Raw genomic sequence first — 23,232 nt, 5'->3', positions numbered from 1 at the left:
ATCGGTTCTCGTTAGTTTACCGAAGTTAAACAACGTTGAACATGGCCAGTACTAAAATGGGTGACCCTATGGGAATTTCAGGTGCTGTATGTGATCTCCGCTTATCTCTGCATTATTTCCAGTAGTCTAGCACTTCTACTTGCCCTGGACTTAAACAATGCCAAACTAGGAGAGGTGTTGTTGAAGAGTACGCAACTATTGCCTCACAATTAAAAGAGCTACCCCTACAGGGGGTGTCATTGCTTTTCGAGACCGAACGGAGGGATGGTATGAATTTATTCGGAAGAAATCTCCATTAAATTATTGCTCTAATTTGCATATTTAATAATTAACTTAATGTTAAATATTATTTGTTGTAATAGAATAATTTTAATTTTTATTTAGAAATATTATTAAAGGTTGATTTATCCCATTTATTTTTAAATTATATTTAATTTTTTTTTTTACATAGACATCACCACATTATCAAGGCCAAGAGGCCACTCAAGGATAAGGGTTAAAGAGTGTGCAGTAGAAATTGGACAATATAGTAATCATTAGTAATGAAAATTTGGTAAATTTGATAACTTATATGTAACGGCTCATCAAGAACTTATTTACGTTAGACTTGAACACAACCATATTGTAGTCAGCCGGAAAGCAGGAAAACGGAAAACAATTCCACAGGCGTGCAGTTCTAAGAAAGAAGCTTTGTTCATGGAATCTACGTTTAGGTTTAGGCACAGATAAAGAGTGGGGGGAATTATTGATAGTGTTTACAGCTAGACCAGTGTTTCTTGTGAAAGTTTGGCGAGGGGAGACCAAAGATTGAAGCTCAGTCGAACACTTTCCATGAAAATAACGATACATCAGAGACAAACTAGCAACATCTCTTCTGTGAGATAGAGGTTGCAAGGAAGAGAAAAGGACATCTCCTACGAGGCTACGAAGTCTATTTTGAACTCTATCAAGGCAGGCCAAGTCCTTTCTAGCAGCTCCTGCCCAGATGTGGCAACAGTACTCCATCCTTGGACGTACCTGGCTCTTATATAGATAGAGAATAGCATCAGCAGTGAGATATTTACCGGATTTATTTTCACTTATTAATAGCTGACAACAGTCGCGTTTAAAACAGAGAGTAAGTTTATTTATTTAAGCTATGAGAGTTACTTCGCGTTTGATTTTCATAGATCAAGAAGAATGTAATTTATGCTCCGGATATATATATATATATATATATATATATATATATATATATATATATATATATATATATATATTAAATAGTATGTGACTAATTCCTTCGCCAGGCAATATGTTTCGACCGTGCAACCCCGGGTATATATATATATATATACATACATACATATATATATATATATATATATATATATATATATATATATATATATATCAGGGTTTTTCAAACTTCTTGACTTGCGGAACCCTTTATATTTCAGACTTTACCTTAGGGACCCCCATATAAACGATTATGAAATTGACCCTCCGGCAGTAAAATGTCCGACTGTTTGGGGTCGCCTTTCTTCCGATAACCGGAGTATGATAATGGGCGTAATCTGCATTTCTCACCGGTTTTAATCAGCCGTAGGCCGAAGATCGATCGTCTATTATTTTTATTCTAGTGGCAACAATATTAACAGCTGGGAGAGAGAAAAGTCCATAATGCTTAAAATATGAATATTAAATGAAAACAGCAATAGTATTCAACAAATAGTTTTATTGTCAACTAGCATTTTAGCCCGGCGAGATAACAATGGATGTGTGTGTTGAGCAAAAAAAAAAAAAAAAAAGTGGTAGTAGGAAGGCAGGCTCGAACCCGTACCGCGAAGGAGGAAAAGAACGGGAGAAAATCTGACGTCTTTGCTGTTACGACCACCGCCAAATCGCAAGTGACGTAGGTTTTAATTAAGGCGAGACAATCGAAAGGAGAAGATGACTTTCAAAAATATCGGCGAAAAAAGCGACGTCCCCCTGTAGGAAAGTTCCCAGTTTAAGGTTAAGATATTTTTTTTTTAGCCAATTTTTCGATATTTGTCGTCTGAAAGATCGTCCTTCAAAACGATACTGATCTTGTAAAAATTCGTCACCCCTGTCGAAAGTTTTAGGCAGACATTCAAACATACATACACACATTTATATATTGGTAACTAAACATTTTCTACCCAAACCAATTAAAAAGCTTTCCCTATCTCTGAATACCCTTTATGTTAAATTTCAAATGTTTAGACCAGAGATTGTCTGAGTAATTTGGTAGAGACCGCAGAGTTCATTTTTTTTAGACTTTGACACCTATTATGACCCCTTACGATGTACTGTTTTGAGCTTTAATCACATTATTAAGTTAGATCCATGTCCAAAGAACCTATATCTAACATTTTAATTGTTTATACCCAAAATTGGCGGAAGAGTTTGATAGAGTTCTCAAAGGTCAAATCGTTGAACTTTGACACCTTAACAACGAAATTTCTGGCCGAAAATGGATTACAAATATTTTCTCAAATCTCAGTACCCTATATATCAAATTTCGAGTCTGTAGACTAAAAATTGACAGAGTTATTGCGTAGGGAAATGTACACACACTGACACACAAACACACGTTCACTTTTATATATATATATATATATATATATATATATATATATATATATGTAGATTACACAGACGTAGGATTTTTCAATACACACTTAGTGAGAAGGATGTGCTTGCTTGGCTTTGTACAAACTGTCAATTCTTGGCGATATTAGTGACAAACATACACGTAAGTCACTTTCTGGTGCAAGTCTGGATCTGTATTTGTTTTTCAGATTGGTCAGTGCCGAAAATCCTGCTTCGCATAAGTATGTTGTTGCAAACAGTAACAAAATCTTAACTTCCTTTCGAGATAACAATGGATATTCGGAGGTTACAGTGAGTCAGAATTTCGAAACTTGTTGCTGCATAAAAACTAATTTTTAAACTTCTGTCGCATGAAATTTCAGCCAGTTCTTCCAGTTCATTTCCTATGAGCATGCTATCAGCTATTTCAGCATTAAACGGATTTCTGATGCAGTCAAAATTTTCAATATTATCTGGAATATCATTCGAGGAATATTTGTCAAAATGTTCGGCAAGTGATATCAAATGTCGTTTAACATCTACAATTATGAAATCAACATCAACATTGTTGCTGAGATATTCGTCCAGTGTAGGGAACATACCTAAAGTTTTCTTTCTAACTTTGTAGTACATGTATTTCAGGTTTTTCTTGAAAGTTTGTATTTTGTCATGACTAAATAAAATATTTGAATTTCTTCCTTGTACAGATGAATTCAGTTCATTAAGTTTGTTGAATATCTGCCAGATACGAAACTTTGTAAAGCCAAATTTTATCCGCCATTATCGAAGCCAGTTCATCATCATGAATACACAGAAACATCAACAGTTCTTTTGGCCTTTTTGGTCAAGATCAAAGTGTAGTATCTGTTCTTCAGATGCTGCAAGCTATGACTAGCTATGACTAGCAAAGACCAGATGTGGGGGCAACCCCACATGTCTGACCATTAACCAGATCCCATTTCCCACCTCTCAGGAGCTGGTCCCCTTTTTCCCTTCCCCCTCCCTTCACTCCTCACATTAAAAATCGGCCTTGTGCCTAATTTGCTCGGTGAGGGAGCAAATAAATATCATCTGTTCTTCAGATGCTGCACTTCCATTTCTTGTTCTCTTTCGGTGGAGGGGAAATCCTTCACGACTGAGACAATTTTTATTTTTGTACCTTTTTTCCACGTTAAAAAACGACCCTGGTGTCTAACTCTGTCCCGTGGGGAGGCATAGTAAATAGGTACTTTACCTCGTGATAGCCATCTTACCTCTGTATAAAACAACAGACTTGAATGTTCAGCCCCCGTCTCACCATAGAGTATAGCAAAGAAACGACTAAACAGTGGTCTGGTTTTAATGAAATTTATCACTTTAATACAAGATGACAAGACTTCGGACAAAGAAGTATCCATTTTTTTTTTTTTTCCAACCAGAACTTCTCGATGGATCATGCAATATGTTGCAGTGATATTAGGTGTTACTTTCTTAACATGACCTACAACACCTGAGTGAATACTGGCCATGGACGCCGCCCCATCTGTACATATACCAATACCCTGGCTCCATAACAAGCTTGACTGAGAAAGAAAAAAGTCTAATATTTAAAAACTTCCTCACCAGTTGTTCTAGTTGGCATAGGATGGCAAAATAGAAAATCTTCAAGCATTTCACTTTCGCAACAATATCGCACATACATCATAAGTTGAGATCCATTGGTAATATCTGTGCTTTAATCACGTTGCAACGCAAAAATGCCTGTTTCAACTGTCAATTAACTGAGTTTTATGTCTTCTGACATATCTTCTATTCTTTGCGCAATTGTGTTATCTGACAGTTGCACAGCTTTCAATTTCGAAGCACATTTTCATCCAAAACTGCCTCACACATGTCTATTGTGTAGGGCAATACAAGTCCCTCAGCAATATTATGGGCCTTCTTAGCACGAGCCACTCTCAGTGCCACTAAATAAGATGCCCGTAATAGATTATGGTTTGATGTTATTGACATTGCAAAAGTTTTTGTCTGCATTAAATAATCATTCCTTTTTCTTTCAAAAATATCTTTTGCTTTTGTGGCAAATTGAGGATGTAGTGTTGTTAACAACTTATGACAAAGGAAACACTGTTCTGTTAGCATTGGATACACTTTTGATGAATCCGAATCGAATATACTCCGCATCATATTTTCGTCTTCTGTCTCTGTATCAGATTTGAAAAATGTATCCATGGGTAAAGTTTGCACCCTGAAAAAGCAAAATTTGATAAAATATTTTTCGTATCAATAATGCAAGCTTAGTCATTTAGGAACTATAATAAGTAAAAATCAGATATTCAGACATTAAGAATTCAATGCCGAAGCCTCGTTATAATCATATTCTATACTACGCAGGAGATTTAATTTTGTGTAAAAAAAAACTACGCAGGAACGCAACGTCGAATAGATTTCAACAGCAATAGCAAATAACAACTCTTTACATTTTTATAAATGTTCAAAATCATAGAAAAAAGAAAAAATACATTTCATAAAAATGAAAACTTTGGATTTTTGTAGGATTTGTGCCGATCAAGTACCTCGCCCCCTTTTTCATTGTTGCTCTAAACGCACTATAAACAAATTTATTAAATGTTCAACTGAAAAAGGAATTTTGTTGAATTAAAGAGGTTAAACGTATTTCTACCAGTTAGAATAAAATCCCAAAAACAAAACGTTTATTATTTCAAACCGTTTTGACATTAAAAATTTTAAAACTCACACATCAGTAATTAAGTCAATGCTACAGAACATAAAAAGAATAAAGAAAGTAACGAAAAAATATTTAAAATAAAAAAGGCACATGTATTAAGTAGCATATGTATTAAGTAGCATATGTATTAAGTAGCAGAAAAAACTTAAACTATTTATTTCAGCCAATAAATAAAATCATTACGAAAGGACAACATATGTTCCATTTGTTTTAATTATGAAGTTGGTTAAAATAAGATGTTATAAATAATAAGTAACACGTATTTTAATATTACAAATTTTTACTTCGTACTTTAAATTAAAAACTATCAATAACCTTATTTAAAAAATTTTTTAATCTTTCTACAAAAAAAAAAAAAAATGTGTATCACTCACGGTAATAAAATTTTGTTAAAAATACATATTTTGAATTTTTAGTGCGTCAGTTGCATGGTAATAGAAAAGTAATAGAAAAGTAATAGAAAAGTAATAGAAAAGTAATAGAAAAGTAATTACCAGAATTAAAAAAAAAAAAAAACAAATGTTTAAAATAGATGTTTTTAACCACATTTATTGATTTATTATTAATAATTTATCAAATTAAGACCATCAGACGAAATTTAAAATTGCCGGTGTCGATGGGGTTCCATTAAAGGAAAGAGCTTAAATTTAACTACAAAATTAAAATTTTAGGTACATACATTTACAGATTTTAAGAAGAAGATTTAGTTGAAATATAATTGAAAAACATATTTACACAGAAGTATATATATATATATATATATATATATATATATATATATATATATATATATATATATATATATATATGTGTGTGTGTGTGTGTTATTTTACAAAAATGCACGAATATTTTTCGTACTTACGGTCACAGTTGTTTCATGTGTACGCAATCATCAGTGCAGAAAGTGATAATTGCCACTGTTCGGCATATTCGAATCCAGTCTAAAAGCCACCATTTACTGCATAGGCTAGTATCTTACCTCAAGGTCACTGGCAATTAACACAATAATCGAAGTTAATAACGTGCTTGTGAATGCCATATATCGCGGGATTTTATTACAAACAGTCAGATAGTATTCAACAACCGAGAATTGGGAGGTTGCATAAACGCACACACACACACACACACACACACACACACACACACACACACACACACACACACGCATGAGAGAGAGAGAGAGAGAGAGGGGAGAGGAGAAATGAGAGAACCAGATCGAAACTTGATTGCTATGCATGTGTTGATTCGTCAGACACGCGTAGGAAGCGAGTCCATAAAATTGGTCAAATAGTGATGGCCGCAGATTGCCGCAATTAGGGTTGGAGTTGCAAGGTCCGCGTGCAAAGTAAATCACGTGTTTTAAAAATATCTAGGCTTGCCATTCTAACCCAACCCCACACCGCCCTTCCTCGGTTATCTTTATTCGTTAAAGTGTAAGCGAGTATTATTCGCATATTTGACGGCGTTGATCAAATTAAGCCTTCAGGCTTGCGTTGAAATGCAATGGTTTTGATATCGCTCGATCTCTCTCCCGATCTCTTCGGCTATCTCCATCCTCTCTCTCTCTCTCTCTCTATCTCTCTTTCTCTCTCATACACACACACACACACACATACACACACACACTATATATATATATATATATATATATATATATATATATATATATATATATACACACACACACACACACGAGCAAACAGTTGATAAAACATGTTAAAAAACACTTTGAAATGAGTTAAAAACATATTTAATCTGAAAAGGAAACACTAGATAAGTGGATAGTCCTTAATCGCGAAGATTTCGAAGAAATACTTTCCTTCTCATCAGGGGTAGGAATTAGCAAAATGCGGGATCGGATTTTGCATGCAAAAGTATTTGATGAAACAAGTAAGTCAAAGATCTTACTTGATAACAAAAAAAGTGAAGCAGAGGAAATATGGTGAAGAAAAAGGTGATTACACATGAATGGATAGTCTGGTGGAAGATAAATAATCTAGTGACGGTAAAATCCAACTATATAACTTCAAGAAAGTTAATTGCATTTCCATTTGCACAAGTAAAATCCAAGGAAGAAGATGGTCCATAATAATCCAAAGGCAGAAATCCATGGAATAATTCACAAAAATGTGTACAAGAAAAAAAGGAAAAAATTCCAATAATATTAATAAAATAAAAATAAGATATGCTTTTCACTCTACTGCAGAGACATAAATATAAATAAGAAAGATCAGGGAAGAAAAAGAGGAGAAATTTTTTATATATATATATTTTACTTTATTTTATATATGTGTGTGTTAATAAAAAGGAAAAACGTAAAAGAGTAAAAACAGATATAAAATCAACGTTTCCTCCCTATTTCAGTGGACATCATCAGGATTTCTAGGCGAGGATGTACAGGAAGACGGTCATATATCACATGTGAAAGAGGAGAAGTTCAGTTCTCTTTCTGTTCTGGAGAGAAAAAAATTTCATGATGAAAAGAGAATTTATATCTAGTGTGTGTGGAGGGTGTCGGGTTATATACATATATGCATTTTTTTTTTTTATCAACCAGGATCTAAATTAATGTTTTGTTCATTTATTATTATATTACCTATGATTGGGGCTACATTATAAAATCCTTCTCTTTGTTTGATGATGTTAATATTTGAAATTAAAGCAGAGTCAATCAGTCTCCGTTTTGCTCTATCTGGGATGGATTTTAAGATTTTTGCACGTCTAAAGCCGAAAGAGTGGACATGTTCGACACAGTGGGAAAAGAGTGCATTTAAGGGATTGGCATTTCTTATGTCCCTTTTATGTTCGCTTAGTCTGATTTCCAAATTTCGCTGTGTCTCACCTATGTATGATTTTTTGCAGTCATTACATGGGATGGAGTAAATACCGGCTTTGGAAGTGGAGATTTCAGCGGAATGCTTGCTAGTTTTTAAAGTTCGCTTTATAGTTAAGGAAGTTGTTTGTACTGTTTGTATGCCTAGATTATTAAGAGTATTGCAAATTGTGTCGTTGTTAGTGTGGGTAGGTATAAGAAGATGTCTATTTAGTAGTGGTGTATCTGGTGTGTTCTGCTTTTGTTTGTCTATGTTCGAGTATATTTTGATGGCTTTTTTCTTTGTTTTAGAGATAAGGTGAGTTGGGTATTGTAAAAGTTTTAGTGATTCGGTGATATGTGTGATTTCATTTTCGAGATATTGAGGGCTGCAGATTCTAAGGGCACGTAAGAAAAAACCGATGATCATGCCTATTTTTATTTTATCACTGTGGTGCGAATAATAGTGTATATAATCATTTTTGTGTGTACTTTTATTTTTGTTTTTACTCTTTTAGGTTTTTCCTTTTTGTTCACATAACGTCTAAAGCATCGTTTATATCTTGCTTTATTTTATTCATATATATATATATATATATATATATATATATATATATATATATATATATATATATATATATATATATAATGCTATGGATTATCTTTGCAAGTAAATTGGCGTCCATTCTCTCAAATTCGCAGTTTCTTAATTGACTATCCGTTTCAATCGAGTTTAGTTCTGGCCTCTGAGCTGACCAGTCCTTCAACTTTTGTAAATCCTGGGTTAGTATGCCACTTTCTGCTGAAAGACAATGCATAAGTAGAGATATTATCCTGCTGAAATACGAATTTCTTTCGAAGGTCTTTGACTTGTGAATTTTAACCGGGAATGATTTTTTTCTATGACCTAAGGACAGTAACAATAATTCGTTTTTTTTTTCATCAGATACAATGCAAACAACGTGAAAAACGCGTAGAACGAGTGGAACGCTTCTAATGTAACTTAATACCAACAAACACTCGTCATAACTCATCCTCATACGTCATCAAAATTAGTTCACTGCATGCATTGTTTTCAGTCTTCTCACAATATTCTTCATCATTCAAATGACAATCCACCGAGCTTATATACCTTTATCTACTAGTGGCTTGTAGCCTTAATGAACGATGACGCCTCAGGAAGTTTACGTTGCTTTAAAGTTTGTATAAGGTTTTTTGATAATGTCCATCATTCAGCGCGCAGATTGGACGGACGCATATGAAGAACCTATATGCGTTTTTTTTTTTTTTTTTTTTTTTTTTTAATAATGCGAATGGCATGAGGAGAGCATTTCAAATATTCCTCTCTATTTTTGTTGACTTCCTTTTTCTTTTTTCAGGCGGAATAAAACTCTTCTTTTTGTCAAGTTCAACGTTTTTTCCTTCCATGTTTAAAGCGTTGCAAAATTACTGACATTTTATGGAATGATAGTAACATCTGAACGTATATACAAATGTCAGGTTTAATATATACTGGCAGAAAAAAAAAACTGGCGTTGCTCGGGATGCAATGAGGATCATTACGATGAATTTTTTCAATATATTCAGAACACCATATTACTTTTTTTTCTTTTTTTTTTTTTTTTTTTGCTGCTGCCTTTTCTGCTCCATTCTGTTATATTGACGAAAGGTGTTGAAATGTTGAAAAACTCTCCAAATCGGTGTTTCCTGCATTTGCTTTTGTAACAGAGCACGTATGAGCGCGCGGGAAAATATCAGCAGCAGCTGTAAGATAGCTGGCTTGCGAAGATATTAGCAGCAGTAGCCGAAAAGAAGCACATATGAAAGTTGGGAAGTATGCTCGCGCTGGGCGCGACAAGAAAGAAAAAGAATGAATACCACGTGGTCGATAGAAGGAAAAGTTCGGTTAAAAAAGATGGCTGTTTAAAGTCGAAAACGAGAAATGTCTACGGCCGGCGTGTAATGGAGCAGAAAGAAAATGGTGTCCTTTAAAAGATGTTTATTTACTTTTAAATACATGCTTGATTTCACTTGTATAAGTGCTTTCTCAAGCGTTATTTTTTTTATTTATTTATTGTTATATAAATCTTTTCTTTTCTTCTTTTCTTGAAAGTATAAAACTATGTATTCGTGTTATAAAACCTGTGGGTGTTATTGTTGTGGGGGATATATACATATTTTAATCGCTAAGATGGACTTGTCCATTAGGCATATAATCAGCAAGTCTTGACCGCTCAATGAGAGCTATCCGGATGTCATACAGACACGACTCCTCACGGACTTACTAACCTTTTTTTGTACTATATATATATATATATATATATATATATATATATATATATATATATATATATATATATATATATATATACTAGCATGGGTGCCCGGCGTTGCGCGGGTATTTGAAGGTGTACGTTGAGCAAAAAAAAAAAAAAGCGATTACTTTTTTTTTAAATTTGACCCCTATTATGACCATTTAAAATTTATTGTTTTGGGCTCAAATCATGTTATTAAGTTAGATGCATGTCCAATAAACCTATATCTAAAATTTCAAGTGTGTAGACCCCAATTTGTCAGAGGAGTTTGGTAGAGTTCTCAGAGGTCAAATCGTTGAACTTTGACCCCTTAATCTAAAGGAGAGGATAACTTAAAAAATATCGGCGAAAAAGTGACCCCCTCTGTAGAAAAGTGCCTAGTTGAAGGGGAAGATATTAATGTTTTTAGCCAATTTTTCGATATTTGTCGTATGAAAGGTCGAATTTTAAAACAATACTGATCTTGGTAAAATCCATCGCCTCTGTCAAAAGTTTAAGGCAGACATGCCAACAGACATACATACATACGTTTATATATTGGTAACTAAACATTTTCGACCCAAACAGATGAAAAAGATTGCCCTATCTCCCTTTACGCTTTATGTAAAATTTCAAATATTTAGACCAGAGTAATTTGAAATAGACTGCAGAGGTAAAATTATTTTTAACTTTGATCCCTATTATGACCCCTTAAAATGTATTTTTTTGGGCTTAAATCAAGCTATTAAGTTAGATCCATGTCCAAGGAACCTATATCTAAAATTTCAAGAGCGTAGATCCAAAATTGTCGAAGGAGTGTGGTAGAGTTCTCAAAGGTCAAATCGTTGAATTTTGAGCGCTTAATCGCCAAATTTCTAGCCAAAACCCGATAACATCGATTTGCCCAAACCTCAGTACCGTGTATATCAAATTTCGAGTCTGTAGACTAAAAATTGACAGAGTTATTGCGTAGGGAAATGTACACAGACACACAGACACACAGATACACAGACATGCACACAGACACGTTCACTTTTATATATATATATATATATATATATATATATATATATATATATATATATATACATATATAGGTTGACACAAAAAATATGGTCATCACCAAAAAAAACTTCCAAAATTTTATACGATCGACGCAAAACGTCGGCTACATCAAGTCAAGTCTAATTAGCAGTCCTCTCCAAATATTCAAGTTTGTACTACAACAACTCTTTGTTTCATTGGTGCTTTAAAAAGGTGCTTAAAATGAGCTCCCCGGCGATGCAGGCTCATTTTGACCTGACGGGCAAAATTCTCGATGAGCTTGCCGCATTCCTCCCTTGGAATCGATCTTATTGCTGCTGTGATAGTTGCCTTCAGATCAGGGATAGTCTGGGAGTTGTTGCCATACACCCTATTCTTAAGGTATCCCCACAGATCTGGGGATTTAAGTTCGGCAAATGCTGGGACCACTCTTAGTCACACTTGCAGTATATCAGTCGAAAAATGCTGCAATAGCCCTGCCTATGATTCGTTTTAGGTGTATGTGTGAGGGAGGCATCTTACTAAAACCACTGGGGGATTCTGACAGCCTCTCTCAATTGACCAAGTGCTGTTCAGAACTTGCCAAGCACCTGGACATCGCAGACCGTTTGTTGTCGTTCTCAAACTACAATGGTCCAATGATACCATGTTTTGAGATGGCGGCCCAGGCAGTGTATTTTACAGAGTGTAATATTCTTTGTCGACAGTACTCCTCAGAAGGTGTGTTACCTCAAAAGATGTTGTTCTTAGAGCCATCTAACCTTACAACAGAAAATGTGCCTCGTCTGAAAACCAGACATTGTTAAGGAAGTTTGGCACAACGTCAATCTTATCGCAAAACCACTGGCACATGATCACTCGCTTCCTGAGTGTAAGATTTAGTTTAATTTGTATCCTGGAAAGATACAGATGGAGATCTGTTATCAAAATCCTCCGCACACAATCCTGGTTGATTCCAAGCTCCTAACTTCGCCGACGCATAGACTTGCTTGGGCTGCAAACAACAGAGTCTCTAACTGCAGCAACGTTGTGTGGTGTCCTTGCTAAATTTCGGTTGTCCATAGTGTGATTGTCTGTTAGTGTCTTTACCACTGAGGACACAATCCCATGAGTAATGAACTTTTTGAGTGGACAGGGAATTCATAAAATCCAGACCTGTTTTGAATTGCAATTCAGCTGCATGGAAAAACTTCATCCGAAAATTTTATTTCCTCAGTACTTAATGGCATCTTGATTGTCAAATTTGGTAAATTCTTAGAACATTAATTCCTCTTGTTAAATTTGAAAAATAAATAGAATTGTTTAATTATTTCAGAAATTATTCAAGTTTAGATTATGACCATTATTTTGTGTCACCCTGCACATATATATATATAGACAGTTAGACACCAGGGTCGTTTTTTAACGTGGAGAAAAGGTACAAAAATAAAAATTGTCTCAGTCCTGAAGGATTTCTCCTCCACTATATATATATATATATATATATATATATATATATATATATATATATATATATATATATATTGTCTAACTGATGAGCCCTAATGAGGGCGAAACTCGAGTCTTAGATTTCCGGTTCTTTGACTGTCATGGCTCTTGTGGGCTGCGACGTTGTTTGGCTACGGAATTTATTATATACAATCTCTCACATTCTGAAAATCCTATCATAAGTTGCTCGCTTGGTTAGCATTGCTGGATGGCATCGTCCTTTCGAGTTAAAAATCCTACTTGTGAGACATCGGCTTGGGGTTATTAGCTGGTTGGATGACCGCGTCCCTTGTTGAGACGAAGTAGGTTCACTTTACAGTCGGATTTCGGCGCGGTTTGCTTGATCTGTGTTGGTTAATAGAGATTCTTGTGTGCAGGGCGTTTGCTCAGTTGGTAGAGTGCTTGCCTTGCATGCAAGAGGCTCGGGTTTCGAATCCTGAGATCGAACTTGTCTAACTAATGAATCCAAATGAGAGCGAAACTCGAGTCTTGGACTTCCAGTTCTTTGACTGGCATGGCATAATTAATCGCCAGGTTTAATATATTTTTATTTTAATTATCACAAAAGAACATAATGGTGTAAAGCAAGCATACCCGGTGAACCAAGTGCAAGTGAAATACAAACGATTGCACTGAAAGGGACGGCTAGAATCCTGAAAAGATCTCTTGGTTGGACTCACTAAAATAGGGGTAAATGTCAGACATCTGGTTGGATGTCCCATCCCCTAGAAGAAAAAGTTTAAGAAAAATGTAAAACTATTCTATTCGGGGAAAGTAACTTTACACGTCCTTTCTATGTATTTACATTTCTTTTTCCTTTTTTTCTTTCCTTCTCAATTTCTTTTTCTATTTATTCATTTCCTTTCCGATTTCATTTTTTTTTTTTTTTTTGTCTTTGTTTTTCGGGGCCTGGGACATCATTTTTAATAGCATTATTTCTTGATATTGATCTTCACTAGGGGGCATAATTGCAATGCAAACTGTTCTTACTATAAATTTGACTTGTCATGTACGGGTATCGTTCTAATGTGTGTGTGTGTGTGTGTGTGTGTGTGTGTGTGTGTGTGTGTGTGTGTAACACACACATATGCCGCATGAAACGTAACTAAGTATTATTTTAATTATAATCAGTCGATTTCCTAGTTTCCCTCTCCCTCCTTCTCTTTCCTAAGTAGTTGAGTACGTCGGTGAACAAGTGCTTGTATTAATTTGTTCCAATGTTATTACTGTTTCTAGTTCTTGCCGCTTAGTGCATTCGCCTCTCAGCGTCCGGACGTAATGGCGGGCGTGGGCTGTTCAGGCGGGATGCTAAACATGGCGTCACCGTAATCTGGGATCGCCTCCATTGACAAGTCGAAGAAGAACACGACTTGGCAGTGGGTTTAACCTAAATCACCAGACATAAAACTATGCGCCGGCCACAGAGTCAAACATACGAATTCTATGCTGGTTTATGGTTAGGGTTAGGGTTAGGTTAGGGTGGGGCTGTATATTCTTTTACGTTAGTATAATCACTTTTTTTTTTAATTCCTGTATTATTGGTTCACAAGGAGCTTTCACACAGGTCATCAAAGATCTCTCCTAGAAAACAGCCTGTGGTGTTCCCTGGAAGCTGAGTGACAACAAGTCTCCCCAGGTTTCTAGTACAGCCCACCTCTTCCGATAGCATTTGCCAATAAATTTGTATTATCGCAACAGCTGTTTGCCATTGATTTCTTGTTGGCAGCGGCTATTGGTCTTCACTGGAATTGGAGTGGCAATAAGCCTCCCCAAGGTCCGAGTTCTCTTTGCACTTATCTGGCGAAGACCTGATCAGTTCCTCGGTTTTTCCTTCCTCCTTGACTCTACTTGACTATTTTGTCTCACTCTTTTTTTTTGGGGGGGGGCAGGGATGTGGCAATGGCTTAGATATGCAGCTTCAGTGTAGTGTTTCATGTTTTGCCTTTGCAGTAGTTTGTCTGGCCCACGCTTGTTGCCCCTGTGTGTTAGTTTCCACATTCAAAGGTTTATATTAATATTTCAGCTGTTTTCATTATTGTTGTTCGTTGTATTTTTCCAGTCATTCCTTTGATTCCAATTTCTCCCATTCTTTTTTCAACGTTTTTCGGTATTGTCTCTAGTGTTCCTACTCTGGTTAACTCTGTGTATTTGCTCCGTTTCTCCTTTTCTTTGATATTATTATTATTATTATTATTATTAGTAGTAGTAGTAGTAGTAGTAGTAGTAGTATTTGCTCAATTATCTCCCCGTAATCATGAATCCCTTTCGTGGACTAACACGGGTTTAAGAATCTTGCCTACTTTATAAACGTTTTGCCAAGTAGTGAAGATATTCATGTTCATATTTTTTGGATTTTTCGGACTACTGCTCTTATTTTGTATGTTATTTTCAAAACGTTTCGATCGATGTAACCTCCGACCTTCTTCAGGTGTATCTTGTCGAACTCGGGAATCTTTCAGTCGGACGTGCAAATCTTTCTGTCGAACTCGGGAATCTGCACTAAATTTCGAACGGAAACTTATATTCAATCCACGGGTATGACATGCTCTTGTTCTGTTAGAAATGACTGGATAGAATTCCTAAGTAATTCACAATTGTATGTCGTCCGCACTAAAGGGTTGAACCTTCAACCTTTCAAAAGAGCGTAACTGAATTTTCTCAAGTACTTTATCCACTCCGCCAAATTCAAAATTTTTCGAGATCGACAAAAAGATTCGAAAGTTCAACGGAGGTTTCATCGACGAAAATTTTGGGAAAATGAAATTATAAATAAGATGAGAACAGAATTCGAAGAATCCAAATAATGTAAATTACAAAGCTTCACCTGAAAAAAAAAATCAGAAACATAATGTGACTATATATATATATATATATATATATATATATATATATATATATATATATGTGTGTGTGTGTGTGTGTGTGTGTGTGTGTGTGTGTGTGTATATATGTACATATATATATATGTGTATATATTTAACTTTTTATATATATATATATATATATATATATATATATATATATATATATATATATATATATGGGATATAGAGGTTTATCAGGTTTGTGTCTAACTCTCTGACTCCATAGAAATAAATAATAAAAAAATATTTTAAGGGTGAATAAAAAAGGGCAACTTTATTTACTATTTGGGAGGTATATAGAGAAGGTTCGTTTTGTGGCAGAAGAGAATGTTCGTGAAATGTGTGTGAGAAAATCAACAGAAAGAATGTTCATTGGGTTATACTTATCGGTTTAGGTGGGAACAAAGTTGGTTTGAATCTACTTCGGTGTCTTCCTTTTCTGGTTTTCGTGAACGAAGCAGTGTTTAGTCATTCAAGGCGTTCGGGCCGTAACGTGGGGTCAGTACGTCGTTTTTGACTTTCATAACCTTTTCGGGGCTCCTCCGGCCGCGTGGAAAAAAACCATCCTTTTTTCTTCTTCTTCTCCAAAACTCTATAAAAAAAACGCGCCAAAAACCAAACTTCCTTTTTCCACCGGAAGTCCCGCATCTTCCAGTCCGCAGTCAATTCTTATCAATCCCCATATATATATATATATATATATATATATATATATATATATATATATATATATATATATATATATATATAGAGAGAGAGAGAGAGAGAGAGAGAGAGCATACAAAGTTTCCATATTGTTATCTTCTTCTCTTTCTATCTTTTCTTCTATATTCTATCTTCTTCTCTATCTTCTTCTTCTATCTTCTATCTTCTTCTTCTTCTATATATATATATATATATATATATATATGTAAATAAAATGAACTCATTTTTTCCCGTCTGATTTTGACATTAATAGGATTAAAAATCAAGATATTTCATGCAAATATAATATGCACAAACGGCAGAACAATATCTGAGGTGTGTTATAGGCTTATTATTTCTCAAATTCCTCGATAATCTTAGATTTCTATACTTTTTCTGCTGAGAAGTCACGGCCAAAATCGGTTAAGATCAATGGAAGTGGTAAAATATTTTCTCTCTAATAAATTCCTCCTCCCCCTGCCACCACTTAACACCGTTTGGGGATCGTTCACAAGGAACAGTTGAGAAGAGAACACCGGTTTGGCTTCGTAGTTCTTTCATGTGAAGTTATTTAAAATCACTAAACTAAGCTGCAGTGCTCTGTGGCGTAGTGGTTAGTGTGCTGGACAATTCACATTATATTTTCACGTTCGCGCCGACCTACCGTAGTCGTTATTTTTATTGTTATTTTTTTCCTAAACAACTGGAATGGACTTTTCTTGGTGGCCGAACTGTTAACGTTGCAGATGTTTTTTTTTGTTGTTGTTTTTTTTCACACTTTATTTTCCTACTTTTACTCATGACTCCGGGTTTGATCCTTCCTACTTACCTACCATAACATTTTTTAAAACTCCCCCCCCCCGGTCCCGGAAACAAACACTCGGGCAACGCCGGGTACCCCCGCTAGTATATATATATATATATATATATATATATATATATATATATATATATATATAGTGTGTGTGTGTGTGTGTGTGTGTGTGTGTGTGTGTGTTCCATACTTAATTTTAAACTATAATTATTATTTTTTTAAATTTCGCAAATTTATAGAGTGATATAAAAAGTTGCAATTGTTTGATTATTTGAAATTCAGGTGCTTATAATATTTTTCCATATTCTTATAGCTTTTCCTAAATCCTGTTTAGACGAAAAAATATTGTTCAAAAACCTTTAAAAAAATATTTTAACGTTTTAGCGATCGAGACAAAACAATGACGGTGAATAGAATGGTTTTGGAAAATGTAAAATTTAAAATTCTATTAAAAATAGTAGAAAAAGTTTTATATTATTCTGCTTTTAATATGATAAAATTCAGGCTTTTATCTTTCTGGGGGGGGGGGCTGAAGAATAATGGATTAAAAAAAAAGCACTTGTTTTTTTCTTTCACTTTTTGGCCGTGCCTATAATACCTTTACGATGATATTCATTTTCTTTTCTACAATCGATTACTTAACTCTATTATTATATCATAGAGTTTGGATTACCTTCGAGACACCACACTTACTTCACATGGCCCGAATATGGTAAAAATCATACCAGTCAAGGATACATCCTCGACAGTCTGACACAGTCTTGGTCATTTTTAAGTCGGGAATGGTCTTTCATCTGTCGGGCTGAGGTGTGGTTCTAAGGGATCAACCCTCCCAAGCTAATACTTACCTTTTTGAATGAATTAAGTTTACTGTCTGAGACTTCCTTACCAAGGAATGCTGACGGGGCTGTCTAGAAAGCGTTTAAAAGACCAGATTGCCTCCGTTTTAAGGGGCGCTGGCTGGACATTCTCCACCTTCCAGACCTTGTGTCACATCTTTCTGCGACGAGAAAGAAGTATATACCTACTCGACTTCAGTCTCTGTACAAGACTTAGGACAGTCTTACATGAGAATACTTCATCCCATGAGTAACCCTTAGTCAAGTATAGAAGCTCACAACTTTAAATAAAATAATATCCAAATCATTAGTAAAAAACAAAATAAAAAAAAGAGCAATGTGCAACAGATCATATATTATTGGTTGATTGTTTTGTTTTACGGCATATCAACCCTTTACAGGTTATTTAATGCCGAATCTGGTGATTTTGAAGATTTTTTTTTTTATTAGAGTATTTAAAAAACATTTTTTTTTTTAATCGGTTTCTATTAAACACATAGTTGGGGCCCTAACAGGTACTATCACTCCGGGTCAAAGTGGACCGGGAAGCAATGGCAATTAAGGGGTGGCTCCACACTCCCCCAAAGCCCGCAAGCTGGGGCCTTACCATCGGATATAGTTTAAGGTACTATCCAGGACTTTAACAGGCCATATAAAAGGACAATTAAATGATGTGATCGTCTTCTTGAACGTACTCTCGAACGTTATTCACTCCTCTAACGTGATCGTCCTTTCTAACGTGTTCTTTATTATTTTCATAGTCTTTCTTTACTGGTGACGTCATTTCGCATGCGATTGCATACGTGCGTCCGCACTCCGTTACAGAAGAAGCCGCAGACACATTATAGCTTTTATTTTGTTGAATTCTGTGAAATGAGGTTTTTTCTATCACAATTCATATTTGATCATAGCTCGAAGGCCGGCTATATTGAGATCAATAATAACTTAAGGCAAAACAGGTATTACACTTTGATCAGTCAATGTTTGTCTGTTCATGTACGTATATTTGTCTCAATGTGTCTGGCATATAAGTGCTATGGTTAGTGTCTGATGACCCGGCAGTATCACTGAGTTAGATTTGCGGAACACTTGCTTCATTATAGACTACCCGCATCCGTCTAGTCACTTGAAAGTTGGAGTGCTCAATGTCAGTTATAGAGCGAATGCAAATTATAGTTTGTAGATTTTAAGATTGTTACACACGATCTTTTTTAAGTTACTTTTTTTTTCATCAGAAACAATGCATATTACCAGTGAAGCGGCTACTGTTATATGGGCTCTATTAATAGGAGAAAACCTGGATGGGGCGTTGTGCAACAAAATGTTTGTTCACATTACATTTGAATTTATGTATGTTGGTACGATTGGAGAAACGGGTCAAAAAGAGAATTCTAAAATCAAGCGTTCCGAGGAAAGAAGCTATTACAGAAAGTCATCTTCCGTTATTTAGAGATCTCTACAAAGAACGGGCGTGATTTTGCTACGAATGGGTTCAGAGCATTAATGAAAATGCTGCCATTCATATTGTGCCTTGTAACCAAAAGACTAGTATGGAGTCCTTTAAATATACATATACGTCTAACATGTTCAGCTATTTTATTAGATTTCCAAAGCCAGACACAAATAGCACTTAAACTGACAATTTAGATTTTACTTCTTACAATGCGATTTTCATGCATTATTTTTGTATCATGTTAGTATCAATATGATAACGTACTTAGCTACAATATTTTATTACTTAGTCTAAATGCAAATAAACAATAATAGTTAGTTCTTTTCACTTGCAAGAACTTAGACACCAGGGTCGGAAAGATGGATTGAGAAGTCAGTGTCACAGAGGAGGGGAACTCTGACCGGCAAAAAAGTGCCTGGGCAGCTCCGTCGGCATTCGCCGGTAAGGGCGCCTCGGACGATTAGCAATAAACTAACCCCTACTCAAACAGGGTAAATCCCCTTGAGTTGTAAATATACAAAGACGATAATAAATTTAAAACTGAGGAATATAATATTAGTTATCCACCTTAAAGTAAAAAAAAAAAAAAAAAATGCGCGGAGAAATATTAAAAACAAAAATATCTTAACTGCATTCCGGTAAACGTCGGGTAGATAATGCTGGCTATTTCTCCCTTCAATGAAACGCACATGTTTCTGTGTAACTTACTTGCCATAAGTATAACGCCTTACTTATGAGATAAACACTAAAATTATAGCTATACATTCTACTTTATATTTTATAATGCTATGTGTACGATTATATATATATATATATATATATATATATATATATATATATATATATATATATATATATATATATATATATACTTATGATATATGTATGTGCGTGTGCATTTAGACGCGTGTATTTGTGTGTATCTGTGTGTCTCTCTGCCCTACATACAAAAGTGTGGACTCGTATTCACTGTATTCCTGTCCTAATTTGTTTACTTCTTTCGAGAGGTAGGAGGGAAAAAGAGAGGGGGGGGGGGTTCAAACATGTGAACAGGCTGTTTTCTTCTCTTCTTTTCCTTCTTCCCCACGAAAGCCCGGGACGGCGAATTACGCACACTTGGCGGTTAAACGTTAACGGATTTTCCTCGCTCGCGCTCTCGCCGGCCTCAACCGTGGCCTCATTCGAGCGATGACGTCATTAGCGGGTCAATCTTTCTAATAATAATAATAATAATAATAATAATAATAATAATAATAATAATAATAATAATAATAATAAAGAAAAACTCTCTCCCATCACTTTACTCCTTGTCACACCCTTCATCATCATTCCTTTTAGCCTTTTAGTTTTCTTTCTCTAGACAAACTCTTTTTATTCTCTATTCCTCTTTTCTCTGCCTATTTGTCTAGATATCAGGCTTTTCTCTCGCTTTCTTTTTTTTTTTTTCATCTTCTTTATTTCCTTCTCTATATCTCTGCTTTACTTTCTTTCTCTCGTTTCCCCCCTCTCTCACTTTCGTTCTCTTTTTCTCTTTCTGCTTTCTTTTTATCCTTTCTGACAGTCTCTCCATCTCTGTTTCTCTTTACCACACTCTTTCTTTCTTTCTTCGTCTGTCTGTCTGTCTGCCTGTCTGTCTGTCTGTCTCTGTCTCTCTCTCTCTCACACACACACACACACACACACACACACACACACACACACACACACACACACACACACACACACACTTCTTTTATTTACTTTCATTCCAGACATAAGTTTGGTTTTTAATGAGGGAAACATTTAGCTTCAGTGCTTCACCAAACTAAAATTACCTCAGTCTAAAAAGATTTAATTTACACTGTCCGAAGACAAAACAGATGAAATGTAATGTTAGAACATATACTATACATTGATCTTCGGCCTTTATCTCTCGCTGTCTGTCTCTATGGGGGCATTTTAATGTGGGGGATAAACATGGATATCCAATAACTCTAGATTGTATTAAAAATTTTTTTTAAATACCTTAGAACTTTCTTATCTGCTCTGATCGATGTCAAAACAGATTCTACACTTCAATTCTAGCCTTTAAGCCAAGTTTGAGTCATATGTAACTTAATTTCATATACTGTACGGTCTCTCACTATCTATCTATCTATCTATCTATCTATCTATCTATCTATCTTTCTCTCTATTTATTACTGTTTAAAAGATACTAAATAATAATAGGTCCATTGTAGACAATAAGGAATATCACAACAGTATTACTACAGTTTAATTTATAGCTGAAGAAAGAGATAGATAGATAGATAGATAGACAGAAAAAGAGAGACAGCAAAAAAAAACAGTGTGTGTGTGTGTGTGTGTGTGTGTGTGTGTGCGCGCGCGCGTGAGAGAGAAAGAGAGAGAGAGAGTTATAGATCCAGTGAGAGAGAAGGGGGGAGAGAGAGACAGAGTAGCTATCAAGCTATCAAAAATTAACACAGAAAGTAAGGGATATAGAGTGTGTATTAATGCCAAATCAGTGGGCATAAACAGTAAAGAGTCAGGTAGTATTAAACGACAGGAAGGCGAACTATTGCAGTTGCACTTAGGTTAATTCACTGAGAAAGCTCAACTATGTTTCTTAAAGAGTTTTTTATAACGATAATATTTTTCAAATAAATATTAATTATTTTTTATGCATACAGAGACTAGTGTTTCATACTTACACAATCATCGTATAAGAAGTGACAACTACTGTAAATCTGAAGATTTGAACTATATATATATATATATATATATATATATATATATATATATATATATATATATATATATATATATATATATCCGATTTATATAATCATGCCCATATTCCTGTACGCGTGTGTACATGTATATTTATATATATTGTGCGGCATAATCGCGTTGACACACCGGTTCTTGTCAGATCACCGAAGTTAAGCAACGGCGAGCCTGGTTAGTACCAGATGGGTGACCACTTGGGAATTCTAGGCGATGCATGTGCTCTCCGCTTATCTCGGCATTTGTTTCTAGTCGTCTTGTGCTTCACTTGCCACTGGTGGTTAACAATGTCGACTCAGAAGAGGTGTGGTTGGAGATTGCGCACCTCCTGCCAATAAGATTTCACGCGCAGGCCCCCCTACGTGGGTAACCATAGTCTGTTAAAGACTAAGGGAGCCCTTATATATATATATATATATATATATATATATATATATATATATATATATATATATATATATATATATATATATATATTATCGATAAGTTTCCTAGATGTAAATTCAATGAAACTCGTGTGATTATTAAAGAGTGTTCAATTCAGGACAGAGCTGGTATATTGTCTGTTTATTATTCAAACAGTATTGATTACATTTGTGCATACATGTTTCAATTCAGGGACAACACTTCACCAGACCAAAAAGGGATCGAAATTTAAACTGGTGTCAAGATTACATTGGCTTTTATAAGATACTAGCATCAGTACTCGGCGTTGTCCGGGTCGACATAAAATTCCGTTTGGAACTCACGTGTTATACATAGAATATTAATCATTTTTATCGTGGACAACGTGGACACCCCCACAAAAATTTAAAAAATCAAAATACGGATAAAAACATGTAAATGTAATC

General features: G+C 35.0%; 1 pseudogene; it reads left to right on the top strand.

Annotated features, from left to right (window-relative positions):
- Window positions 1–22,486: 22,486 nt before the first annotated feature.
- On the top strand, window positions 22,487–22,603 carry LOC145267253 (5S ribosomal RNA; annotated as a pseudogene).
- The last annotated feature ends 629 nt before the right edge of the window (window positions 22,604–23,232 follow it).

This window comes from Euprymna scolopes, chromosome 42 (genome assembly GCF_053919585.1).
Source record: "Euprymna scolopes isolate OS-2025 chromosome 42, ASM5391958v1, whole genome shotgun sequence".
Classification (NCBI taxonomy): domain Eukaryota; kingdom Metazoa; phylum Mollusca; class Cephalopoda; order Sepiida; family Sepiolidae; genus Euprymna; species Euprymna scolopes.
Note: the sequence above shows the minus strand (reverse complement) of the source record. Positions and strands in the feature narration are given on the sequence as shown.